The sequence below is a fragment of the Nicotiana sylvestris genome, chromosome 5, assembly GCF_000393655.2.
Source record: "Nicotiana sylvestris chromosome 5, ASM39365v2, whole genome shotgun sequence".
NCBI lineage: Eukaryota > Viridiplantae > Streptophyta > Magnoliopsida > Solanales > Solanaceae > Nicotiana > Nicotiana sylvestris.
The window spans coordinates 143,028,592-143,038,024 of NC_091061.1; the positions used below are offsets into that span (position 1 = coordinate 143,028,592).

Below are 9,433 nucleotides of genomic sequence, written 5' to 3' on the forward strand. Positions count from 1 at the left end.
GAGGCCTATGTCAAATTAGACAGAACACAGGTTGCAGAGGAAAAATTAAGTCCTTTTGAAATGATCACAAAGAGGCTCCAAATGAAGAAAGAGGATATATCGAAGAAAGAAATCCTTGCTTCGTACTTCGAAGAAATAAAAAAGGATCTAGCAAGAAATTTTGAAACAACAATTAGAGATGATATCTCTATGGCCTCCATTGGGAGCACTTCAAATGAAGAAGTATGTGTAGCAGGTGAAGCGTAGAGCCCCTCAGACACAAAAATCAATATTGAAGAAATTAAAGATTTCCTTACAAAGCTGAAGGAAAATGCTGAAGAATCTTCGGAGAAAAAACGACAAAGGAAAAAACAAAGTCTGAATTGTTGAAGGCCCCATCAGATAAATTATTGGAGTAATAAAGACAACTTTAATAAAGTAAAGGGTCAAGATCAAATAGATTTTAGTCCGGGTTCACCGACAAGAAAAATGATTTTAGAAGAATTTCTAAAACCCAGATGGGTTGTTTTCAGAAAATGGTTTCATGAAAACATGACTCACGAATTGGTACAATTTTTTAGACATGACTTTTATACAAACATTAGCAAGAAAAATAAAATTATTGCTTTTGTTCCAAGACAGATCTATACGACAGTACATAGAATGCTTATGTACAATACTATCTGTAAAGTTAATAAAAATACAGATAGGACAATTGCAGAAATGATTATTGCCGGATTTACTGATTAGCTGAAAGGATGGTGGGATAATTATCTCACTCATGACCAACGTTTTCAAATAATGAACGCAACCAAGACTGAAGACGATAAGCCTGTTCAAAACCCAGTCTATTCTTTAGTCAAAAAAGAAATTGATCTTTTTTTTTGGGCCAAGTTATCATACTTAATTCGATTAATGATCATATGCAATCATGCTAGGAACTTTTGTTATCTGTTTTGAATATTTAAATACTATTGTGCCTGTGAAAAAAAACTATTTCATATAACTATAAAACTCTTTCACATTTAAAACCCTATAATTATAGTTCTTTAAAATAATATAGCTAGATTTGAATAAATCGATTTTTTTTAAAATAAATGTAATATATAGGGTACATGTCTATGGTTATCCAGATAACAAAAAAGAGTTTAAAAATCGAATAAAAGTTTACTTACATATATAATGAAGTAAACCTACATGTTGGAGAAAGAAACATCACAAAAATCAGTCAATATACAAAACAATTATTTTTTTCGTTTTTGAAAAACATTTATTTGAAGAGAATTTGTATAAATGGACATCAAACAAATAACAAATTTTGGCTATACATCTGTTATCATTAATTTTAATTTAGCACCTATTAGGAATTGAAAGGTATGCTGAAACCTCTTCATTTAGCTGCAGTCAAACCAGCATTGCAAGGGTTTAATATTTTTTTATTGAAAAATATTAGTTTTGAATCACTAGATTATGTGAAAAGTTATTTTTCTCGAATGCAACAAGAGGTGCATTTATTTCTAATTGATAGTATCTATAGCAATTTTCAAGTGTAACAAAAAGTATATTTAAAAAAAAACTGGTATGACATGATTTTTTTTTAAAATGTAAACAAATTATTTCAAAATGGGATTATTTTTTAAAATATAATGTAATTTTAAAAATAAAAGGATAAGATATTTTTGAATTTTAGTAGATTTTTTAAATTATTATAATAGAAGTCATATCATGGATAAAATCAAGAAACCGAAATCTTATTGAATATTTACATAAATATCTGGCCAGATTTATTGTTTACTTTTTTTATAGCTCATATCCATAAATGATATATTGGCAACACACGATTATACACATATTATATATGGATTATATATAAATTACACATTGTTGAATTTTTTAATTTAAGTGGTAAGGCGAGCATTTATTTAAGTTTATTAGATAAAGCAAAAAGAAAAATATGGAAGAATTTCAACTAAAGACTAAAAATATAAATAAAGTTCTTATGTAGACAATTTCAATTTAAACTTATCCTTTTATAGAGAAATAAATTATTATTTTTTTGTAAATAAAAAGAAAGAAGAAAGACATAAAAAATAAGATAAAAGAAAATAAATATAGAAAAAATGTATGAAAAATCTAAAAACCAGAAATAAGAGATGACAACGAATTTCTTCTTATGTTTCATCTATGTTAAGTATAAAAAATTTGGAAGTTGATATCGTCGATTTTAAATACTTTTTTCAACTCAAATACATAGATTATAAAATAAGGATATCTTAAAATGTTTTTTTTAAATTTACATTGTATGTCGTTTTTAAAAAATTACTATTACTAATAAACTGATATGATATCTGAATTTGAATATAAATGCAATTTGAGTAGTTTGCATTGAGGTTAAGCCAAGTATGGTGTCGAGATAAAACTACTTGGCAATTTCAAGACAATATATGCAATGTTATATAATAACAGTCAACTAATTTAGCATTTAATGATTCAAAGAACAAAAAAATTGTTTGTTTGTATGTATGTATGTATGTATGTATGTATGTATGTATGTATGTATGTATGTATGTATGTAGAGTGTTGAAACAAGTTCAATTGAACTTATAACTTTGAAAATATAATGAGTTGAATGCTAAAAACTTAAAAATTGAATCCATAAAGTATAAATCCTAGATCCACCTCTGTATATAGGGTATTCTAAATTCAAAATATATGACTAGAGATATCGATAAACTCAAAATGACGTCATAATGAAATAAAATTTTACCGGCTAAAGAATCATTTAAATTCTTAGATAGCCGACTAAAGTGAATTTTAAATTAAGGATAACATCTTCACTTGCATCATTATAAAGATAATAATTATATATATATAGTTTTAGAAATTGAAATTTCAAAATTGAAATATTTTTTTAAAGATAACAACATACCAAATAAGAGTTCAAGTAGTAGTAAAAGAGTCATGTCGTAATCAAAGAATCGTTCATATTGTGTCAACATGTGTGCTTTGACAAAAATACAAGTTATTATTTTACTTTTTGGCTATTTTTAGGTTACAATGACACCAATGAGAATGGTGCAAAAATAAAATTATCACTACGAGATTTGAGAAAATATTATCTTTTTTCATGTACTGTTTCGTAATTGATATCTAACGATTATCTAGAAGGTTTAAATTTTAAGGTTATTTACATATCATTCAAATAAATCGAATATTTAATATGGTTAATGTCAAATATCAAAATGGAGTCATACTGGGAAAAAAATTACTGGCTAAATAATTTTTTAAATTTTTAGATAGCCGATTAAAATGACTTTTGAATTAAGGATAATATTTTCATTTACATTATTATAAAATAAATTATTATTTTTAAAAATAATAATTTATTTTAGAAATTGAATTTTTAAAATAATTTTTGAAAAATATCAACACACAAAATAAGAGTTCAAGTAGTAGGAAAAGAGTCAAGTCGTATCCAAAGAGTCCTTCATAGTCTCAACCTTTGATTGTTTTGTCATAAATATGAGTTATTATTTTTTGCTTCCGACTAATTTTATGATCCAATGACACCGGCGAGAATGATATCAATAAAGAAAACTTGAATTATATCTAGGAAATTTGAGAAATGGTTAATCTTTTTTATGTAGTGTTTCTTAATTAATATCCAATGATTATCTACATTTAATAGACAAAGTTTAAGTTTTAAGATTATTTACATATAATCTAAATAATCCAAATATATTACATAGTTAGTGCCCGCGCATTCGAGCAGGTGATAATACTAGTTCTCAGAAAAAGAAGAAAGGAAAAAAGATTCAGCAGGACCCGATCCACGCGGGTTACGGCCCAAATGGCTATACAAGATCTAGATTGTTCGATTTTCCAATCCACGCCGTCGAAACAGCAAAACCCTAAAACCCCCGAAAACCCTATTCTCCACCTCCTAAATCTCTATATATTCCTCGCTTCCTCCTCTCCTTCACATAACAGCAGTTTTTGACGGAATCTCTTTTGCCTACCTCTAACTTTTTTATTTTCAAAATCAGAATTTTTTCTTTTTAGGGTTATTGATTGAGGAATCAAAATTTTCAGTTTTATTTTTCCATGGGAGATCGGTGATGATGAATTTGAAGGCTTGTTTCTCAAAACATTCGCAGTGGCCGCCTAAGTGCTTTCGCCTTCGCCAGGCTTGAGAGTAAATGCTGCTTTTATCCTTCCTTGGATGTCTGAGATCCCCCCTTCATAATCGATACTTGAATCTTGCCTTTGTGTTCTTTGTGTTTATTTTGAATGTTAGCTGCTGTTTTTAAAATTGAATTATTAGACAGAGGATTTATATGATAAACCTTTATTAGTTTTAAGTGCATTGTGTTTTGATTGATTGAATCTTTAATTATGGTGGTGTCTATGATGATAAATTTGAAGGCTTGTTTCTCAAGACATTCGCAGTGGCCGACTAAGAGCTTTCGCCTTCGCCAGGCTTGAGAGTTTATGCTGCTTTTATCCTTGGATGTCTGAGACACCCACCTTTTCAACTTACCATTTTCAAAAATTTGAACTTTTGCCTTTTCAACCAAGTGATTTTTGGATATTTTTGTTATATTTTTTGGTGCTTGTTCTTTTGAAACTATAATTTTTGAAGCCAAATTTGGAATATTTATGTTTGATGTGGCTAAAGGTCATAGTTTTTTTGAACATTATGGTCTTTGTTTTATGAAATTAGGGGATTTGGAACAATAATGTATGCGGTGGCCCATACGAGTTTTGTGAAATTGTTTTTATGTAAATAGAGCAGAATGTACAGAGAATTTATACAATTAGCCTAACTAGTTTGTAGTTTCATTGTACTTTGATTTATTTTGTTGAATCTTAATCTTATGGTGTCTATGATGACAAATTTTAAGGCTTGTTTCTCAAAACATTCGCAGTGGCCGCCTAAGTGCTTTTGCCTTCGCCTGGCTTGAGAGTTTATGCTGCTTTTATCCTTCCTTGGATGTCTGAGACACTATATTTTCGTCTTACAAGTATTACATTTTGTAACTTTTGATTTTTAATCTACCATTTTGATGTCAAATTTGAAATTTTTAGTGTTATCTGTGGCTAAAGATTATAGCTTTTTGGAAACATTATGATTTTTGTTTTATAAATCAGGGGATTTGGGACTAGAATGTCTGCCCCTTAAGCAAATGTAAAGTTGCTTTAGGGATGAACAAGTCCCTGATAATTGAACTCCATTCTTCACTTTGTCAGCATTGTTTTATTTTATGCTTTGCTGATCATTATCAGATGGTACACTTTTATTTTTGGATTAATTTGGTAAGTTGCTTTGTTTTATTACTTTATCTTTTTGCCTATGATGATACCTTTTAAGGCTTGTTTCTCAAAACATTCGCAGTGGCCGCCTAAGTGCTTTCGCCTACGCCATGCTTGAGAGTGCATGCTGCTTTTATCCTTCCTTGGATGTCTGAGGCTTTTTCAGTACTATGTTCCATTTTTTCCCTTTTTCTCTTTGTGCCTACTATTTATAAATTATGTTAAAGATACTGTCTATTATTCCTCTTATTAATAAGATACAGTTTGAGGAGCTTAGGGTCGTAGGGGCATTTTGGTAAAACTGTAAATATTTTGGCCTAAGCCATGTGCTAACACTTGCAACTGATGAGCACTCGCTCTACTACCGTTTTGCTTCGTCTCTCTAGCTCTTCCCTCTCCAGGTCAGTTGTCTGTACAATTTTAACTACTTTTTCCAAAAAAAAAAATCTTTGTTTCCCCCACCTTTTCTTGTTATAAGTGTTATTTAGATTTAAGATTGTGTTGGTTTTTAATTTGAAGAATGTAGTTATGCTGTTTTGAATCTGGCATATAAGATTTAGGTAGTTTCCGTCTTAAAATTTAAGCTAATTGGCGATATATTGCTATGCCTCCGCTTTGCATGTGGCTTTGCTCTTTCCATGGTTTAATCTTAATACTCATATGTTTTTAACTCTTTTAAAAGTGCAATAAGATCGGATTTGAGTTTGTATTTTAGATACTACATCCGGACTTGCACTAGACGTGTTTGAGAAATTGCCCGAAAGAAACTACCAACTTTGTGGACTCTATTAGGGAGCTCTTACACCCAGTTGACTGTGGCTGACCAAAATAAGCTTCGAGTATGAGTAAATGCCACAATGGATGACAACAGATTGAAGCTTTCTATAACCTGAATTGCCACCCAAAACCTACTACTTTTGGGCCTAGGAATTTTGTGAATCAGGTACGGTAATGTTGCTTTCAGGAGAAGTCTGCAAAGGAAAATCAAGTGCTTAATACCAACATCTTAGCTAACCTAATGGAAATATAAGCTAAAGCATTAAATGGATATACAAACTAATGTAACTTTAGCAATAATTGAGAAAATTAATGATAAAAAGTTGCGGTGCAAGAAAAACTAAAGTGGCTAGCATTCAGTGAGCATCTCATAATGTGATAGTGCACGTGTGTTGTAGTAAATGTTACCTTTAAATCTTAGTAGTAGAACACAATCGCACACCTTCACGTGCAAAAAAGCATTTAAACATAAAGAAAAATAATTGAAGGAAAGAACTTTAAGCCTAGTCAGACACTTTAAATCTACCAAGCTTCACAAAAAGATGGAACAAATTCCTATTATGCAGGGGACAGTTGATCAACGGAATGTAGGTTACTTTTAGTAGAAGAAGCTCATATTGTATAGAGCCTTAACTCAATATGTTCGTACATGAATAGAAGAAAATCAGTTAGTAAAAGTATATTGCAATGAGTAAATTATATCCATTACTTAAAGTATTCTGTCTTTTACTATTTTTCTTCGCCCGGAGATGTGCTTAGATCAAATAAATGAAGCTAATGTTGGATTGCTTGAGCGTGTTGTTTGTTTTTCCCCCGTCTTTTTTGGTTAATTGAATATTTGGTGATAGCTTGAGCATGTTATTTTTACGTGCAATGAAGTAGTATAATTGTTGATATACTTTACTAATCAGAAATGTTACAAAATTACAAAGGCACAATATGTTGAAGCAATTACATTGGATTTTTGAAATGGTAGATAGTGATTGAGTTCATATTAACTTAGACATTAAACAATTGATATTGGGCATGAGGATTGACCATTCAATATAATTTTGTATTTCCGTCAAGTCTTTTGAACATACGAAACTGTTTATATCTCTTTTAAATATTTCACGAAGAACTTGGATGCAAATATCTACGGGTGAAAAATGAATCTGAACTTGCATAACTCATGGATTTCAAAGAAATTAACAATTCTAGGGTAGTCGCATTCATCACGAAATGAGGTTCTCAGTAAGTAGATTTGTTCTACCAAAAGTCACACTAAGGTATTAAAATTAAATGACAAAGTAAATACCTATTTATATGCTTATCGCTGCCTTCAAAGATATCAATAAAAATCAAAACATTTTTCATCCCTTAAGAAGGTTCAAATACAAGGGGTAGCTATGGGTCATGCAGTGGATTTAACTATACTGATTGGATATGACTAGCTCATAAAGTAACTTAAGGAGATTTTTGAAATTCAGGAAGAGTTTCACACCCGAAATAAGTAGGAGTTCACAACGTGGTGCTCAATTAGTTTATTGCAGCAATGTGGTGAAAAAGATTTATATATGAAAGTGGTATATATTTTGATATATCATGAAATACTAACTACAACGATTGACAAATACAATGAGAGTATATACAATGCACAAAACAAGGCATAGTCTTGAAACTCTCATATGCAACTTACTAAGATCTTTTCTTTTTCGGGATAATGTTCTCCCTGATAGTCATACCTCCCCAGTTTCCTGGCTGACTTCTGTAGTCTTGATAAACTGGTTGTTGTGACTCTTCTGTTGAGAAGAGCATTGGGTAGAGATCTACCTACAGACTGAGTCTTCTACACATGTATCATTGATGGACTTCTCACGACTAGAATGCGTCAAGTTGCCAGTTACTTCTATGATGAGATGACAAAGACTTAGAAGTTATCGTGCTGAATATGGTGACCTATGGTTACTAAAATTGTGAAAAAATTGAATGTCTGTTGGCGTTTAGATTATTTATCAAGTAACAATTAGAAGTGCTGCTTATTTAAAAATATTATACTATTTCTCGGAGAACCAAAAATCAAGATAATGCTATCTGTGTATCTTTAGTGTTTGTTAAATGAATACAGGTGAGCCAGATGCAATTCTCAAGGTTCCCAGTAAACTGGATATCACTATTTTGCATAACTGGACATGCATGGCAATATCCAACTTCAAAATTTGATGGAAGTGGACTTTCATCAAACTATTATTTCCTCTGGTCTATGTGAAGTTGTGCATGTATGATGTGCTTACTGTGTTAAAATTGACTCTTTAGTGATTGGAAGCATGAAGCATAGACCCCTACTCACTTGCTACTCTTCAATCAAGATTTAAGGCAAACAGAACATGTATCTGCTTTTAGCTTGTCCAATAAACTTAGTTGAAAACTCTATGCCTTAATGTGTAAATGTTAAATGCGGAGAGTTAAAAAACATGTATTGAAGATGTAGTTAAAAACTTTATGCCTAACCATTTAAATGTTAAATGCAGAGAGTTAAAAGAGACTTAGGTGAATTTGTAGTCATAGCAATTTCAATGCCCAACTTGGGTCTCCAACTCCTTACTTGGGACTGTATTATTCGTTATGATTCTTGAGAACGGACGGGTTATCAATCAAGGTTGGCGATTCTTCTTGAAAAACTACTATTATCAAATTTTGTGGTCACTTCAATGTTAACTGCTACCTTCAAAGGTTTCTCTTTGATTTTCCAGATTTTTTTCCTTTTGTTTATATTTAAGATCTAAATTATTTTGATGTATAATACTAATCCAATGTAGTGAAAGATGTCAATTTTCTTGTAGTTTTAGAGAAAGATCTTGCATTCTATGTTTATGACATTTTGCGATTGCTTGCAGATATTTGGAAAGACCATTTTGATTACAAATACCCTTTGCTGGAGTATGTATCATTCATCCTTGCAGAACAGTAGCATTGTCATTTTCATGTTTCTGTATATATATATATGTTAGTACTATAAATGCTGCTCAATGTAACTACTCTTGTGGATTTCTACATATTTACAAGATCAATTAGTATTCTACGTTTTGGTTTTACTGTGACATATATATTTGATTCCAAGTAAAACTAGCTTGTGTTTCCTGTTAGTCGTGCGAAGAGTTCTTCTACACCTGTTATGGTCCTGATTTACCATTCTTTTTGACTGTCAAGTATACATATAAGCATTTAGAGCTTCGTCTTAAGCAGTTACTACAGCATTTGATTTTGGATATGAGCCCGGGCTGACTCACCTAGTGTTACCATATGAAGTAGTTCTTACATGTCAAATGGTGATTCCTGTTATTAGTTCCACTCAAGATTTTAATCTTTAGCATGCGTTTTGATT

General features: G+C 30.9%; 1 long non-coding RNA gene and 5 other non-coding genes across 6 annotated transcripts; all 6 read left to right on the forward strand.

Moving 5' to 3' along the window:
- The first annotated feature begins 3,881 nt into the window (after nucleotides 1-3,881).
- LOC104232164 (uncharacterized) lies at nucleotides 3,882-9,143 on the forward strand. Its single transcript, XR_712283.2, has 2 exons — nucleotides 3,882-8,707; nucleotides 8,946-9,143. It is a non-coding gene; the product is annotated as an uncharacterized lncRNA (long non-coding RNA).
- Nucleotides 4,090-4,213, forward strand: LOC138869910 (small nucleolar RNA SNORD14). The gene has a single exon (XR_011400150.1). It is a non-coding gene; the product is annotated as a small nucleolar RNA SNORD14 (small nucleolar RNA).
- On the forward strand, nucleotides 4,382-4,501 carry LOC138869912 (small nucleolar RNA SNORD14). The gene has a single exon (XR_011400152.1). It is a non-coding gene; the product is annotated as a small nucleolar RNA SNORD14 (small nucleolar RNA).
- LOC138869911 (small nucleolar RNA SNORD14) lies at nucleotides 4,861-4,984 on the forward strand. The gene has a single exon (XR_011400151.1). It is a non-coding gene; the product is annotated as a small nucleolar RNA SNORD14 (small nucleolar RNA).
- On the forward strand, nucleotides 5,174-5,276 carry LOC138869881 (small nucleolar RNA snoR99). Its single transcript, XR_011400131.1, has one exon. It is a non-coding gene; the product is annotated as a small nucleolar RNA snoR99 (small nucleolar RNA).
- Nucleotides 5,328-5,451, forward strand: LOC138869913 (small nucleolar RNA SNORD14). Its single transcript, XR_011400153.1, has one exon. It is a non-coding gene; the product is annotated as a small nucleolar RNA SNORD14 (small nucleolar RNA).
- Nucleotides 9,144-9,433: the final 290 nt, after the last annotated feature.